General features: G+C 35.3%; 1 protein-coding gene across 4 annotated transcripts in view; it reads left to right on the plus strand.

The window, feature by feature from the left end:
- POT1 (protection of telomeres 1) overlaps positions 1-18,002 on the plus strand; it is a 120,459-nt gene that overhangs the window by 4,189 nt on the left and 98,268 nt on the right. For 3 of the 4 annotated variants that reach the window (XR_001007793.1, XM_011995936.1, XM_011995934.1), the window contains exon 3: positions 11,150-11,222. The exons of the other annotated variant lie outside the window; for it this stretch is intronic. The gene's annotated coding sequence lies outside the window, so the exon portion shown is untranslated. The remainder of the gene's footprint in view (positions 1-11,149; positions 11,223-18,002) is intronic. 4 annotated transcript variants of the gene reach the window in all.

Consider the following 18,002-nt stretch of genomic DNA (forward strand, 5'->3'; position numbering starts at 1 on the left):
GTGAAGGGTCTGTGCTGAGGAGGACTAGTGTAAGAGGAAAGAAGCCTCTTGGCAATTGAGATAGAGAAAAGCATCTGTCTCCTGCCCATCCCTGGGCAATGGAACAACATCTCGGTGTAAAACCCGATTGTCTGTTCCGTTTACTGAGAAAGGAGAAAACTGCCTTAGGGTGAAAGGCGGGACTTGCTAGCGTCATGCTGCTCTTTATGCACTAAAAAGGTTTATGGAGATGTTTACATATGCATATCAAGGCACAGCATTTTTCCTTAAACTTCTGTCACAGAGATCTTTACTCACCTGTCTTACTGCTGACCTTCTCCCTACGATTGATCCTATTATCCTGTCACTTCCCCTTTTCTAAGATGGTAAAGATAATGATCAGTAAATACTGAGGGAACTCAGAGACCGGTGCCGGCATGGGTCCTCTGCATGCTGAGCACCGGTCCCCTGGGCCCACTTTTTCTTTCTCTATACTTTGTGTCTTATTTCTTTTCTCACGTCTCTCATTCCACCTAACGAGAAACGCCCACAGGTGTGGAGGGGCAGGCCACCCCTACAGTCATGAATTGTTTGCCTAAACCAATATCTAAAAGAGTTTTTCCTAGATTTTCTTCTAGTATTTTTATAGTTTTTGGTCTTGCATTTAAATGTTTAATCCATCTTAAGTTTATTTTCATATATGGTGACATATACGAGTCCAGTTTCACTCTTCTGCATGTGGCAATCCAGTTTTCCCAGCACCATTAATTGAAAAGTTTGTCTTTTCCCCAGTGTAGTGTTCTTGCCATCTTTGTCATAGATCAGTTGGCTGTAAGTATGTGACTTTATTTCTCGTTTCTCTGTTTTGTTCCATTTATCTGTGTCTCCATTTTTATACTACTACCATACTATTTTGGTTGCCTTGTAATATGTTTTGAAGTGAGGCAATGTGTACCTCCACCATTGTTCTTTTTGATTAGAATTGCTTCGGCAATTTGGCCTCTTTTTTGGTTCCATATGAACTTTATCATTGTTTTCTTCTAATTCTGTGAAGAATGACATCAGTAATTTGATAAGGTTTGCATCGAACCTGTAGCTTTGGGCGGTATGTTCATTTTAATAATATTAATTCTTCTGATCCACTAGCATGAGATGTTTTTCCATTTTTTAAATGTTGTTTGCAATTTCTTTCATCCGTCCTTTGTAGTTTTCCTTGCAGAGATCTTTCACCTTGTTAGTTAAGTATATTCCTAGGTATTTTATTTTATTTTTGCAGCTATTGTGAATGGGATTGCATTCTTGATCCTCAGCTAACTTTTTATTGGTGTATAGAAACACTACTGATTTTTGTACATTGATATTGTATCCTGAAGCTTTACTTAATTTATGAATCTAAGAGATTTTTGTTGGAGTCTTGAGGGTTTTCTGTATACAAGATCATATCATTAGCCAACCATGATAATTTGACTACTTCTTTTCCAATTTGGATGCCTTTTGTTTTTTTCTCTTGCCTGATTTTTCTGGCTAGGACTTGCAGTACTATATTGAATAAGAGTGGTGAAAGTGGGTATCCTTATCTTGTTCCAATTCTTAGAGGGAATCTTTTCAACCTTTCCCCAATTCAGTATTATGTTAGCTGTGGATTTGTCATACATGGCCTTTATTATGTTGAGGGATGTTCCTTCTGTGTCTGGTTTGTTGAGGAGTTTTGTCATGAATGGAAGATGAATTTTGTCAAATGCTTTTTCTTCATCGGTTGGGATGATCATCTGGTTTTTGTCCTTAATTCTGTTTATGTGGTGTATGACACTTATTGATTTGTGTATGTTGAACTATCCTTGCATCCCTGAGATAAGTCTCACTTGATTGTGGTGTGTGATCTTTTTGACATGCTGTTGGATTCAATTTGCTATTATTTTGTTGATAATTTTGCGTGTCTGTCATCAGAGATACTAGTTGTCAGACCTCTGAGCCCAAGCCAAGCCATCGCATCCCCTGTGACTTGCACGTATACGCCCAGATGGCCTGAAGTAACTGAAGAATCACAAAAGAAGTGCAAATGCCCTGCCTTAACTGATGACATTTCACCACAAAAGAAGTGAAAATGGCCAGTCCTTGCCTTAAGGGATGATATTATCTTGTGAAATTCCTTTTCCTGGCTCATCCTGGCTCAAAAAACTCCCCCACTGAGCACCTTGTGACCCCCCACTCCTGCCTGCCAGAGAACAACCCCCCTTTGACTGTAATTTTCCTTTACCTACCCAAATCCTATAAAATGGCCCCACCCTTATCTCCCTTCGCTGACTCTTTTCAGACTCAGCCCACCTGCACCCAGGTGAAAAAACAGCCATGTTGCTCACACAAAGCCTGTTTGGTGGTCTCTTCACACGGATGTGCATGACACTAGTCTGTAGTTTTTGTTTTGTGTGTCTTTGTCTGGTTTTGATATCAGGGTGATTCTGACCTTGTAGAATGAGTTAGGGAGAATTCCCTCCTCAGTAGTTTTGTAATAGTTTCAGGTGGATTGGTCTTAGCTCTTTTTGTGTTTTGTACATCTAGGCTGTGAATCCATCTGGTCCTGGACTTTGTTTTATTGAGTTTTTTTTTGTATTACTATGCAGTCTTGCTATCATCATTGATCTGTTCAGGAATTCTGTTTCTTCCTGGGTCAATCTTGGGAGGTCATATGTTTCCAGTGAAAAGAAACCAGGCACATTCCTCCATATATCTCCCAACTTCCTGAGCCCAGCACAAACACATTCCTCCATATCTCTCTCAACTTTAGAAAAACACCACCTGGGAAATCTCCGGTAAGGCTACAGCGGGAACCAATAAAAAATGCTAAATGTATAATGTTAACCAATTGTAATGTTGTAACCAAAAGAATTCCCTAGTTCCCCTGTAACTTTACATATCCTGTTTACATCGGGCTATAAAAAGCAAGCACTGGCATTGTTCGAGGCCCTCTTGTATGCTGTGGAAGGGAGGGACCAAGTTCGAACTTGTAGTAAAGATCCTTGCCGCTTGGCTTTGACTCTGGACTCTGGTGGTCTTCTTTGGGGAACAAACGGTCTGGGCATAACACCAGCAATTTATCCATTTTTTCTATGTTTTCTAGTTTATGGGCATATAGTTATACATAATAGTCTCTGATTACCTTTAGAATTTCTGTGGTATCGGTTGTAATGTCTCCTTTTTCCTCTTTAATTTTATTTGGATCTCTTCTCTCCTTTTCTTGGTTAGTCTAGCTGATAGTTCATCAATTTCGTTTCTCTCTTTAAATAACCAACTTTTTGTCTCATTGATCCTTTGGGTTTTTTTGTTTTTGGTTCTTGTTCATTTAGTTTTGCTCTGATCTTTGTTATTTCTTTGCTTCTGCTAACTCTGAGTTTAATTTGTTCTTTTTTTTTCTAGTTTCATTGAGGTGTGATGCTAGTGTGTTAATTTGTGATCTTTCTACTTTTTTCTCTACTGAATCCCACATTGTTTGCTTGTCTAGGAAATTTTTTATATCTCTTTTATTAAGCTTCTTCTGGCAGTATATAAAATTTTGGCTTACCTTTTTTTTTTTCTATTTTTCGAGCACTTTGAAAATGCCATCCATTCCCTTTTGGCCTGTAAGATTTTTGTTGAAAAGTCCAGTTAGTTTTATAGTGTTTTCTTTATAGGTGACTAGATATGTTGGAACCGAACTGTCGATTCCCTCCTGGGCAGGGGTCGCCACGAAGGATCACCGACACGAGTTTCACAGCAGAGAGTTATTTATTACTAGTGCGCTAGGGTCCCAAGCTCTAAGTTGGCCCTGGGACCCCGACTGCTTGTTACATGCTGTTTATATAGGCAAACACAAGTTCAAACACAGCTTATGGCGCGAAATTCAAACAAAGCTTAAGGCGCAAAGTGATTGGGTCTAGCTATGGCCTGAGCAAGGTGTCTTGTTCTAATTGGTTAGAGCAGGACCTTATGAGGTTCTTTCCTGGAGTTGTTGATTCCGGGAACTTCGAGGCAGGGTGGGACCCCCGGAATTGGCAGGGTGGGACCCCATGAGGTTGTTTCCCGGAACTGGCAGGGTGGGACCCTATCAGGGTGGGACCCTATCTAGGCAGGGTGGGACCCTATCTAGGGCCACCTGGTGCTAATTTTTTAAGTTTTATGAGGCCTAGTTTCAGATAGATGCTTTTCTCTTGGTAATTTTAAAATTATTTTTTTTAAACTTTGACTTTACACGTTATGAATATAATATGCTATGGTGAAGTCCTTTTTGCAGTGTATTTTCCTCGGGATAGCTGGGCTTCCTGTATCTGGATGTCTAACTCTCTTCCTAGACTTTAGAAGTTTTCATTGATTATTTCCTTAAATAGGTTTTTTAAACTTTCTAATCTCTCTCCTTAGGAATACTGATAATTCATACGTTTGTTTGCTTTATGTAGTCCTGGACATCTCAAAAGGCTTTGCTCATTCCTTTTTATACTTTTTCCTATTTTTGCCTGACTGCATTATTTCAAAATTTCGTTCTGTCTTCAGGTTCTGAGAGTCTTTCTTTTGCTTGGTCTAATCTGTTATTGAATCTTTTGAATATATTGTGTATTTTCTTCAATTTTTTAATTCATTGTTTCCATTTTCTTTCTTGTTTTTTTAAAGATCTCTGTTTCATTGGTAAATCTCTCATTCATAACCTGAATTGATTTTCTGATTTCTTTGTATTGGTTTTCAGATTTCTCTTGCATCTCATTAAACTTCTTTAAAATCACTAGTTTGGATTCTTTATCTGGCATTTTGAGGAATTTTTTTAAATTGATATCTATTGCTAGATAATTGTTGTGGTCTTTTAGCGATGTCGTATTTCTCTGCTTTTTCATGTTTTCTGTGCCCTTCCTTTGATATCTGCGCATCTGGTGTAGCAATTACTTGGTCCTTTTTTTTTTTGAAATTGCATTTGTAGGGAAGAAATGTTTTCTGAAGATGTGTATATGTTGTTGGTTAAGGTACTTTGGCTTTGATTTTTGGTGCCTTTGGTAGTGTGGCCTTATATTAAGAGTGTATCAATATTTCCTTTCTTTTTCAACTTATTTATGGTTTAGTATTTTAATGATCTCTTAGCATATAATAAGATCATGTTTTTTTAATCCAGTCTGACAGTCCTACTATTTAATCAGCATAGTCAACTTATTTAAAATAATTATTGATATGGTTTTGTTTGTCTATGAAACGATTTGAGTTCCCTTTGTTTTTCCTGTTTTTTGTTTTCCTTCCTGAGTTCTTTTGGGTTAAATATTTTTTATTCTATTTTATTTTCTCCATTGGCTTTGAACAACACCTGTTTTGTTCCTTTAGTGGTTATGATAGTGCTAACAATATGCATCCTTACTAAGATATACTTACAGCTACTATTGTACCATTCCCCATGGTACAGTTGTTATTTCTCATGTCCTGCTTTTTTCTTCCCTTGACAAATGTAAGAATCTTATAGTAGTGAAATTCCATTTACTCACTCCCCTGTTCATTGAGCTGTTATATTTTTTACACGTACGTGTATTATAAACTCTACCTTACGTTACTACTTTTGCTTTAAACAATGAGTCTAAAGGAAATTAAAAGAAGGAAAAAATATGGTCTTTATATTTACTGACATATTTACCATTTCTGGTGTTCTTCATTTTTACCTGTAGATCCATTTTTATCTGGGCATTATTTCCCTTCATCTTGAAAAACATCTGCCATTTCATATATTTCAGCTGGAGATAACTTCTCTTAGCTTTCATTCATTTGAAAATGCCTTTATTTCATGTTTGTTTTGAGGGATGTATTTATTGGATATAGAATTCTGTGTTGACTTTTTTTTTCTTTTAGGACTGTAGAGATACCAGTCCACTGCTTTCTGGCTTCTATTGTTTTGTATGTGATTTGCATTTTTTTTACTGCCCCCTTTCTATTTTATCTTTCAGTTTAAGCAGTTGGACTGACATGTGCTTAAGTATGCTTTTTCTTTGAATTTCTTCTCTGTGGGTAAGTGAGCTTCTTGGATTTATTCAGTGTTTTTCATCAAATTTGGGAAATTATTGGATAATATTTCTTGAAATATTTTTTTTCTGCCACATTATTACCCTTTTCTGTTTTTGGGATGCCAATTACATGTGTATGTCGTATTAGGCTGTTTGATACTGTAACACAGATCTCTGAGATTCTGTTCCTTTCTCTTTTACTGTGTTTTATTTGTGTGGCAGAGAGGATTTTCAGTTGAGTAATTTCTGTTGCTCTCTCTTTGAGTTCACTGAACCTTTTGTCTGCCATGTCCAATATTCTGGATGCATTTTTAGTGAGTGTTTTAATTTTAGTTGAAGGAGTGAGGGATAAAATATATCTGATAATAAAAAGAAATCTACATTTCAGTTTTGCTTGTCTATATTTTTCATGTAGACATTTGTTTGTAACACATTTTACTCACCTATTTTTAATTTTTATTTCTATTTATTTTCCTGGAATTTTCTTTCTTATTAAATGAAGTGTTATGAATTACAGTTGGTCTTTTCTACTTAATTGCATTTAAATTATTATCAAATGCTTGTTAGCATTCTCAACTTATTTTACATCTGGTCAATTAGTGTGATATTTCTTGTATACTTGTATTTATTAATAAAGTGCCATGATTTGATTCCTTTTTGACATATCATTGATAATGATTATTTCCAAGCTGCATCTAATTTTGACATACATCTAATTGTTTTGTATGCTTGATATAGGGATGTTAAATACTATGACAGTTTACTAAGTTCTTATTTTATTTTTGTTCCTACTTATATTAATGAAATATTTTTTTAATTTCAACATTTTCTTAATTGTTTGCTTAAGAGTTGGATGTTGCTCTGTCACCCACGCTCGAGTGTGTGGTGTGAGCTCATTGTAACCTCAAACTCCTTGGCTCAAGGAATCCTCCCACCTCAGCCTCCCGTGTAGCTGAGATTACAGGCACATGCCACCACAGCCAGCTAATTAAAAAAAAATTTTTTTTTTAATAGAGGCAGGGTCTTTCTATGTTCCCTAGGCTGGTCTCAAACTCTGCACCCTCAAGCAACCCTCCCACCTTGACCTGTCAAAGTGTTGGGATTACAGGCATGAGCTATCACCCCTGTCCAATTTTAACATTTTTATTAACGAATTCTTTTAGCTATAAGTGAACATGTTAGTATCTAGTAGGGCTAAAACTAGGAAATACCTTTTATGTATTTCTCATGGTTAACAGATTGCTATGTAGAATGCTCGTTTTTTTAAAAAAAAGATTGAGGTATTTGTGTTCTTTTACATATTGGAATCATTTTTCAACTCTCTATTGTGTACTTACATACCCTTTTCTAATCTGCAGATGTCAATGTTTTTTGAATTTTATTAAATGGATTTTAGTGCTACATTCTGTTTTTTTGTGTAGACTTCTATGAGTTTTGACAAATATGTGCAAATGTGTATGTAACCACAATCACAATCAAGTAGTTCATCACCTTCTAGAATTTTATAGTTAGCTACTTTGCCAACTCTAACCACTCATGACCGCTTACCAGTTTCCTAGCACTGTATTTTGGTTTTTCAAGAATGTCATATAAATGGCATTATACAGCATGTAGCCTTTTGCATCTGGCTTCTTTCACTTAGTATGATGCATCTGACATTCTTTCAGGTTTTTTTTTTCAGTAGTATTTCTTTCTGTTGGTGATTAGAATTTTGTTGCAGCCTATTCATCCATTGCCCAGTGTAGGAATATTTGGATTCTTTCCAGTTTTTGTGATGGTGAATAATACAACTGTAAATATATATGTACAGATTTTTATCTGAACATAGGTTTTTATTTCATTTGAGTAAATGTCAAGTGTTCAAATAGTTCCTAAGCAACAGTATATGATATAGCTCGTAGGTTGACATGCTATACTTCTCTAGATTCAGCTGTTAAGGAGGCAAGGCACCCAAATAGATTTAGGTAGTATATTACTTATTGGCACAGCAGGGAACATGAACTTCATGTTTGCACTGGTTCTTCTTTCCTCCCCAAGTCCCATGGGGGCAGGGCCAGGTACATAATGTGCACATGGAGTTTGTAGCACATCTGAGGGTCACTGAGCTTAGAAAATCCCCAGTTTTTAAGAAGTGTATATTTGTTTGTCAGGTCAGCCATAACAAAGTAGCACAGATTGGGTGGCTTAAACGTGTATTTTTCTCATAGTTCTGAAGGCTAGAAGATCAGTATCATAGTGGCCGCAGGATTGGTTTCTTCTGAGGTCTTTCTCCTTGGCTTACAGATGCTCACCTTCTTGCTGTGTCTTCACCTGGCTTTTTCTCTGTGCTTGCCCGAGAGTCTGGTATCTTTCTGTATGTCCCATTCTCTTTTGAGGTCACCAGTCAGACTGGATTAGGGCACATTCTAATGGCCTGTTTTTAACCAAACTACCTCTTTAATGGCCCTGTCTCCAAATACAGTCAAATTCAGAGTTGTAGGGGGTTAGAGCTTCAACCTGAAATTTGGGAGAACACAATTCAGTTCGTAACAGGATGTGTTATGTTTTTTATATCTATACTAATTCATTTTTGTCCTAAAAGCAAACAGAATTTGTAGAGTAGAGTCAGACTCTTATCACAGTTATGCAGTGTATACGATATCTCAGTCTACAATGCACTGCATATATGATGGTGGTCCGTCCCATAAGATCATAGTACTGTGTTTTTACTCTACCTTTTCTAGGTTTGTATATGTTTAGATACATACATACAATTGTCTTATAATTGCCTACAGTATTTAATACAGTATATGTTGTGCAGGTTTATAGCTTAAAAGCAATAGGCTATATTGTATAGCCTCGGTGTATAGTAGGCTATACCATGTAGGTTGGTTTAGGCATACTCTGATGTTCACACAAAGACGAAATTGCCTGACAACACATGTTTCAGAATGTATCCCTGTTGTTAAGCACCATATAATTATATTATTCTCAGCAACTGCTCCATTTCAGCATATCTCAGCAATAACTCCCTGCCCGTCCTCCCCATTCAGAGCGATGCAGTGAGGGCCAGATGTCTTCATGCTATGTGAAGGGGATTTCTTGTACTCTCAGTGAGGAAGGTTGAAATGATGCATCTAGGAGTTTATATAGGGCAGCTATTCAACTTTACCCCTCCTGATTAAGTTGTCATTTAATCTGATTGATTGTGGTTCTCTTGATTGCTTTGTGTTTTTTCTTGCCTTTTTTGTATGTCTCATATGTTGTTATTGTTCAAAGCTATACGTCTTGTGTAGGACAGTGGAAATTGAGGTAGTTTTTATTTCTGGGCATGTGTAGGTCTTTCTTTGTGCTAGGCCTTTAGTGTGGTGCATTGAGTTCATCTAGTCAGGGGTAGAGTTAGGTTTGGGATTTGTTGTTGTTGTTGGTTCTTCAATGCACTAGAGGCTTCATATTCCTCTAAAGTTACTTTGTATGTAGGATCAGAGCTGGTTGACTAGAGGATTTTTCTTTTGTCTTCCCCATCCTTAGTTTTAGATCTTTCCTTTGTGCTTTGCCTCAAATAAGGTCTCTCTCCCTGCTCAAGATCTTCTCTTCCAGTAGTAGACTATGTTACTTTTTACTAGGTACTGGTTAGCCTTTAATTGGTAGATGTTCTCTGTTCTGATGAAGACTGTCTTGGTAGCAGTAGGTCCCGGGTCTTGTGAGTGGGGCCTTCTCAATGATCCTGCTTTGCCTCTAGCTGTATAGGTCTGGGCCTTTCACCTATGTACCTGTTCCTGCCCACCCCTAACAGGGATAGAAAGTTTTTTTTTTCTATTTTTGCCTTTCAGCAGCAGTGGGTTTCCACCAATAGTCGTGGATTGACATGTTTTTTTGCCCTTCTCCCAGCATTTTAAGGCCTTTGTTCTGAAAGAAAGAGGAGAAAGATCCAAGCAGAGTTTCCTGCCTTTCATGCAATAACTGCTGCTGCCATTGCCCTACTTCTGTCCTGAACCTTGTCAGGTCTGTGGAGAAGCGCATGTAAATGAATATGAATTCCCCTGTGTTTGCAGCTCCGGGGCTCCATGTGTTTTCATTGTCCCATACTTGGCCTCTAGCAATTCATTAAAAGTGTTAGATGAATTTTTCTTACAGATGTCTGGGAACATTTGTCATTTAGGTAAGCAAGTTGCTATAAAAATTTTATTTATATCTTGGTGTGATTATAAACTTTGGCTTTTCTTTGTAACTATTTTTTTTTTTTTTCATTTCAGGGAAATCTTTCACTTATCTCTTCTTTAACTTATGACAGAAATAAAACAGTTGTTTTATTCTCATTAGAAGTACCTTGCTTTTCTCAGATTTCTGCTTAGTTGGTTGCCCTGTCACCTCAACACTGCTGGGTCAAGAAAAGTTTTGAGATTTACAGATTGTTTAACTTTTTGTTGTTGTTACTTTTTTCAGCTTTCTATCTTCTAAATGTAACTACTTTTGCTTTTGACTGTAAATCATTATGCATTGTTGATAACCATATTTTTATTTATGTTCTTATAAGTAAAATTGAGTTCTATTTTATAAGTAAAATTGATGTGTTTTTTGTTAGCTGTATCAAAGTCTGGAATATTAACCTGGGAGGCTAATAGGATCTATTTTTAAATTTTATTTACAGAAACCAGATTAAACACTTCATTTTATCTGAGACTCAAATAACTTTTTTTAAACTGACAGAGCTGGTTAGTTTCAGAAGCTGAACAAAGACTAAACTGTACTTACGTCTTAATCTGTAGATTTGTCCACACTATATTTATGATATTTCTGTTTTGCATTTCTAAATCTTTATTAAGTTTTCATTTCTTTCTAGGAGGAAACATCATTTTATTATTTTTTAGAGAACAATATTACAGATTAAAACAAAGCCAGGGAAAGTTGATCTAGTTATTGGCAAAATAAGGAACTCATAGTACCTACCTAATAGGATTACTTAAGAAATTATATTATAAACCTTGAAGTATTTGTAGACCTGATTTTTCTCTAGAAAAACGAATTCAGCGCTGTTCCTTGTCTTAAAATAGTTACCTGAACACAGTACTTTGACTTCTTGAAAGATAAAACTGTCGCTATAAAAATTCTAATTTTTATTTATATCTTGGTTTTATTATAAACTCATTTGACTTTTCTTTGTAACTATTTTTTTTTTCTCATTTCAGGGAAAACTTTCACTTATCACTTCTTTAACTTATTGTGGAAATAAAACAGCTGTTTTGCAGTTTGGACTACAAGGTATATAGTATAAGCAAACTATTTCTACTTTTTCCCTGTAATATGCAAATATGTGACTTCATATATATGTGTGTGTATGTACACACATACATATAAATGATTTCTGACAGGTAGTACATTAGTAGTAGTATGAAAATTTATAGAATGAAAAGTTAGTCTTTCCTCTAGCAAAGTTTTTCCCAAATATCCCTTCCCTTTCCCTCCCATTTCTTCTATTCTACTTCATGGCCCTTTACTCGCATACCTAGACCATTGCAGTAGCTAACTGGTCTTCCTGCTTCTAGTTTCACTTACGTGATTTAAACATCTTAGCAGCTTAACTGTCTTAAAACTTGGCTTTCAACATGTTACTTATTACATAGATGTACTTGTTAACTAGGTGTTGTTCTTACACAGGGGGAATTCTTTCTCCAGGTAGCCCTCAAATAATCATGGTAAGCTTGGAAGGGCTACTTTGTAACACTTAGGGACAAAAGTAGATCTCATCTGAAGCCTGTGGTTGGTTAGAACAGTCTGGAGCAGTAAATGGGAAACAAACTACAAAATTCCACAACTGCTGACAACTAAGTATATATCAGATACTGTTCTAGGTCCTGGGGTTATAGCTGTGAATAAAACTTAGTTCTTACCTTCATGGAATTTACATTTTAGGGGAATGAAGAAATGCAAGGAATAATTACATAAAGTAATATTAGGTAGAAAAGTGGTCTGGAGAAAAAGCAAGTTAAGGTGGTAGAGCTTAAAGGGAGGTATGAGAAATAAATTAATTTTCTGAAGAAGTTAAATATAAATACATTTATTAAGTAACAGATACTTGTAGAAAATTGAGTTACAGTTGTTTCTCTGTATCGGCATGAGATTAGTTCCAGGAGCCCCCTATGGATATAAAAATCTGTGGATGCGCAAATCTTATATAAAATGGCAAAATATTTGCTTATCACCCATGTGTATTCTCTCCACCATTTACATTAAATCATCTCTAGATTATTTATAATACCTAATGCAATGTACATGCTATCTAAATAGCTATACTATATATTTTTAAATTTGTATTATTTTTTATTGTTGTTGTATAATTTTTTTAAAAAACTTTTTTTCTGAATATTTTTCAGTCTGAGTTGGTTGAATTTACAGATGCAAAATTTGCAGATACAGGGCCAAGTATATGTCAGAAGAAGTGCTTTTTTTCTTTTTTATTTTTTTGGTACTTTCCGTGGTTAGTGCCCTCTACATAGCAGAAACTTGTGTAGAAAGACTTGATAATGTTAAACTGTCAATACTACCCAAAATGATCTATAGATTCAAGATAATCCCCATGAGAATTATAAAATTTGCTGCAGAAATGTAAGGACTAATCCCCAAATTTGTATGAAATTTCAAGGGGCTTCAAATTGCCACAACAACCTTAAAAAAGAACAACAAAGTCTTAATACTCAGGCTTCCCAGTTTCAAAACTTATCACAGAGCTGCAGTAATCAAAACAGTGGTACTGGCATAAGGATAGACAGAGATCAGTGGAGTACAATTGAGTCCAGAAATAAACCCATACTCTTTTTTTTTTTTTTCTTTCTTTCTAAGTTGGAGTCTTGTCTGTCTCCCAGGCTGGAGTGCAGTAGCATGACCTCGACTCACTGCAACCTCTGCCTCCTGGGTTCAAGCAGTTCTGCTGCCTCAGCCTCCCGAGTAGCTGGGACTACAGGCATGTGCCACCACATCTGGCTAATTTTTTGTATTTTTAGTAGAGATGGGGTTTCACTGTGTTAGTCAGGATGGTCTTGATCTCCTGACCTCATGATCCGCCCACCTCGGCCTTCCAAAGTGCTGGGATTACAGTAAACCCATACTGCTATGGCTAAGTAGTTTTTTGACAAGGATGACATGTTCAGTCAACAGTGAAAACAGTTAGATAAGAAAAAGAAATAAAAGACATTCAAATTATAAGGGAAGGAGTAAAACTATCTCTATTTAAAAATGACCATTTGTCTTTTCAACAAATAATAATGAGACAACTGGATTTCCACATGCAAAAGAATGAAATTAGATTCTTACCTTATATTATATACAAAATTTAACTCAAAATGGGTTAAACGTCTATATATGAGAGCTAAATTGATAAAGTCATTGAGAAATACAGAGGCAAATCTTCATGAGCTTGGATTTGGCAATGAATTGTTAAATATGATACAAAAGGGATGAACAATGAGGAAAAATTGATAAATTAAGCTTCATAAAAATTTTAAAATGTTATGCATCAAAGGACATTATCATGAACATGAAAAGACAGTGTATAGAGTGGTAGAAAATATTTGCAAATCATATATCTAATGAGGATTTGCTATCTAGGATATATAATGGACTTCTTAAATTCAACAACAAAAAGATAAACAATTCAATTAAAAAAATAGGTGATTAGAGTTAAGTATTTCCTCAAAGAAGAAATACAGTACTGATGATGGTTGATACGGTTTGGCTGTGTCCCCACCCAAATCTCATTTTGAATTGTAACTCCCACAATTCCCACGTGTCATGGGAGGAACCTGGTGGGAGGTGATTGAATTATGGAGGCGGATCTTTCCTGGACTGTTCTCGTGATAGTGAATGAGTGTCACGGGATCAGATGATTTTAAAAACCAGAGTTTTTCTGCGCAAGCTCTCTCTTTGCCTACTGCCATCCACATGAGATGTGACTTGCTCTTCCTTGCCTTCCGCCATGATTGTGAGGCCTCCCCAGCTATGTGGAACTGTAAGTCCAATAAACCTCTTTGTTTTGTAAATTGCCCAGTCTCGGGTATGTCTTAGCAGCTTGAAAACGGACTAATACAGTGGTCCTGGCGTTTTGGGGAGTATCTTATCTTCTGAAGCTGTGGCCATCTGTTAGCCTTCTGGAGCTGGAGCCTCTGCAGTATACCTTGCTAGTTTTTTGTATTTGAAATATTACTCTGAATACATCTGTGCTTCTTAAAGGAAATAGGAGAATTTGCATGTATTCATTAAGCCATTCACACATTTATTAAACAATATATTGAATACCTATGAAGAGCCGGGCCCTATTCCTAGGCACCGATGAGCCAAACAGACAAAGTTGTCCTTATGCAGCATACATTCTAGGGAAGAAAGACAATAAGTAAATATATACCTTTTCTAGTTGGAAACAGTGCTATGGAGAACATAAGGCAGTGGACGAAAGATGAGATGTGAACTGTAAACGTGAGAAGGGGAAGGAAGGTATGTATTTATTTGGTGGTGAAGAAAAGACTGACAAGTAACGTTTGATAAGAGACTTCAAAGAAGTGATGTGAAGATCCTTCAGGTATTTGAAATAAGAGTGTTCTAGAACAGAACTTAGCAATTACAAAAACTCTGCAGTGTGAGTGCATATTTCATATATGGCAAGGGGAGGCTCAGGGTATCTAAAACCCAGCAGGTGTGACTTGGAGTAAAACTCTTAATTCCATTGAACTTTTTTTTTTTCCCCTCCAATTTTAAAGATGGAGGTAATGATACCTGCCTTTCTGGATTGTTGAAAGGACTTGAGACAGAATATAGCCACTACTAGCACATAGTAGTAACTCAGTACATAGCAACTATTATTATCATCATTACTACTATTGTAATTAGATACAGCTTCAATGAAGAAGAAGACAGTAGAGGGAGGACATCTGAACCCTGAACCCAGTAGTTTAGCTTCTAATCCCTGCTTTTCTTCAGTTAATTATTGGCCCTTGAATAACATTGAATGTTGCCAGTTTCAAATTTAATCAAATATAAAGTAAGGGTTTTGGATTAGCTGAGAATTCTGAATAGTTTTGACATACAGTAGTTGCAGAAATTGTGGTGATTTATAAATAATTCAGTGCCCTTGAGAAATGGTACCATTTTTGTAAAACCTGTGGGGTCTGGAATAAAGATCCATTTCAAGCAAACTGTTAGAACATCTGCTTTTATTTTCTTGTTACAAGAATTTTGTGATACACTGTCAAACTCAGATTTTATCTTTTTTGCTCAAGTTGCTGTGAAGAACTGTTATATTTTTTTCTCACTTCTACTTTGAACAAAGAAAAGGAAAATCAGTGTTGTGTTAGTTTTCCATGTGCAGTGCTGTTACTAATCAGTGATATATCTTAAAATCTTGCTTTAGAATTTAGGGAAGTAATGCAGTTGCCATACAGTTCATGTCCTAAAGCTCGTAGTACAAATCATCAGACCATTTCTCTGAGATTGATTGCTGATAAAATTTTTAAAATCTTGATTGCAATATAGTTCTAATCTAGTTGATATGGCACAAAAATTCTAGAGACAAATACACTACGAAGAAGTTTCTGACAGTCATCAGGGAAGGACATTAGGAAATAAACTAGAAAAAAGCATGGATGCATATACACACAATCGTGCCTGCTTGAGGCGATTTCAGATAGGCATTAATTGCTCCAAAGGAATCCCTGTGTAAATATCTATTTTCATAAGGTGCTTTTTTTAGTTGGTGGCCCTAGTAAAGGTCTGCTACCATTACTGTTATTTGTATTATTCTTTCCCTTGAAGGCAAGACTTTATTTCAGCTTAGTTAAAATAATTAATATTTGAGATGACAGTTCTAAATTATTAAGAATTCAGTGTTGGTATCTTATAAAATTTTGCATTTATGAACATTAAATAAATGTCAGGTGCTAGTATGAATACAAAAACTCATTCACTAAAGAATTTTTGAAACATTTGTTTTAACACAATACAGAAAATAGTGTTGGGGTAAATGTAGGTAGAGTTACTCTGAGAGAGGTGTGTGTACATTATATTTGTATGAATATATTTAAACATTTTTCTGAGTGTATAAATCTGTTATACTTTTTCTCATTACTCTTAGGGTGTGTCTGTGTACCTGTCTGTGTTAACACACCTATGTGTGTTTATGTTTGGGAATTCATAACTTAAAGGGTTTTTCTAGTTAACATTTTAGATGTTTTGAGGTATAATGATGTAAAGAGATGCAAATTCTGATTTCTTGTGAGGTAAGGAGATTAAAGAACTTATTTTTCTGTTTCTTTTCCTATCCTTTGTTTATTTTACATAGTTCAGTAGCAAATAAGGTCTATATATAAAGAGCCGTTAGGTAATAAAAACCATTGTTTCTTTTTCAAACATTTATTACAGCCAATTTTTAACATTTAACCAGTTTTTTTCAGAATTAAAATTTTACTAATAATATTATATTTGTATGAAATCTTACAGATTGCAAAGTGTCTTCGTATAAGTTTTTCATTTAACTGTTAACCCTCTGTGATGATGGTGATTGGCACTTTTATTATGAAGATAACCCTCTAAGGCTAACATTTGTTATAGGGCTTATAAGTAGAGAAACCACTCTATCTCCACACCTTTTTTTCTTACCTCATGGTGGTATTATGGACTTGACAATCTTACAAATATTTGTCTGAGAAGATTTTGTTGTTTTTGTGTAGTCATGATTTTAAAACATTCAGACAGTATGGCAGGCTATAAACTGAAAAGCAAAAGTTCCCTCATTCCCAATGAATCCCCTGCCATTTCCCAGTCCCATTCTTCAGGTAAAAATCACTGCTATGCTTTTTTTGGTACTCTTCCAGGTTTTATGTATGTGTGCATATATATATGTGCACTTGCCTTTGTGTGTGTCTGTGGGCATGGATAAAGCCTGTATGTGCATATTTTTCACCAAATAACTGCGTTTTGCAAGTTGCTTTATTTTTACCTAATATATCTTGGATATTTTAGAGCTGTGTTTTAAAAATAAATACATGCTATTGAATATCAGAGATCAATTTGTTTATATTTTAAATATATTTCAGTTTTATCCTTTAAGATTTTTACATTTATTAAATGTTTATTTGAGAAACAGTATAAAAGGGTTATGATACGAACTAACAAAACATGTATAGTACACCTACAGAATATGTACATTACATTAGGTATTAGTATTTTGCCTGACATGTAAAGTGTTTTCTGCTATTGAAATACATTTTAAATAGGTATTCATTAAAATAGAATAGAACTACACTAGTTAATTAGTACCTGTCAGATGACAGGTTGTTAATAATGGTAAGTCAAGGTTTCTTGCTTTTAAAATGATGTAAAAACTGAGGTCACATTTACTTTAAATTATTTCTGGATTTTAAACCCAGAAATGCTGATTATTTGAGGGTCTAATATACCTATTTATTATAGTATCAAGATTGAAGGTTGTTCCAACCCAAAGGTAAAACTTTTTGCTTAAAGGAATGAGTTTTCTCCAATTTGATTCTTAAACCTTCTTTGCCATTTGCTTGTTCCCTTAAGGATAGCATTGTATTTGAATACAGTAATCCTAAAACACTAAAATGAATTTTAACAAGATTTTAATCCTTGCTTTGGTAGACTAATGTGATATATTTTGCAGAAATACTCATGCTGTAATTAAGCCTTCCTCTGTATGAGACAGTTTTTGTTTTAGTTTTCATATTTTAAAGTCAGTTTTAACATTTAATATGTGGACTTAAAATATGAGGAAAGACTTTTCCAAAGTATTCTGAAAGTTAAAAAAAAAAACCACAAAACTGTCAAAAATAAAGACATTTATTAATACCTTTTTTCTCCCTGTATCCCTGTTAGAGTTAGTTCTGAAAGAGGAGTTAGAGTGGTGCCTGTCTTGAAAGTCAGGAGATTTGGATTCTCATCTTGGTTCATAGGTAATTAACTGTATGTGACCTTAGACCATTTATTTATTCTCTCTGGCCCTTATTTTCTTATCTGAAAAATGAAGATGTTTGATTA

The sequence above is a fragment of the Mandrillus leucophaeus genome, unplaced genomic scaffold, assembly GCF_000951045.1.
Source record: "Mandrillus leucophaeus isolate KB7577 unplaced genomic scaffold, Mleu.le_1.0 Scaffold5, whole genome shotgun sequence".
Classification (NCBI taxonomy): domain Eukaryota; kingdom Metazoa; phylum Chordata; class Mammalia; order Primates; family Cercopithecidae; genus Mandrillus; species Mandrillus leucophaeus.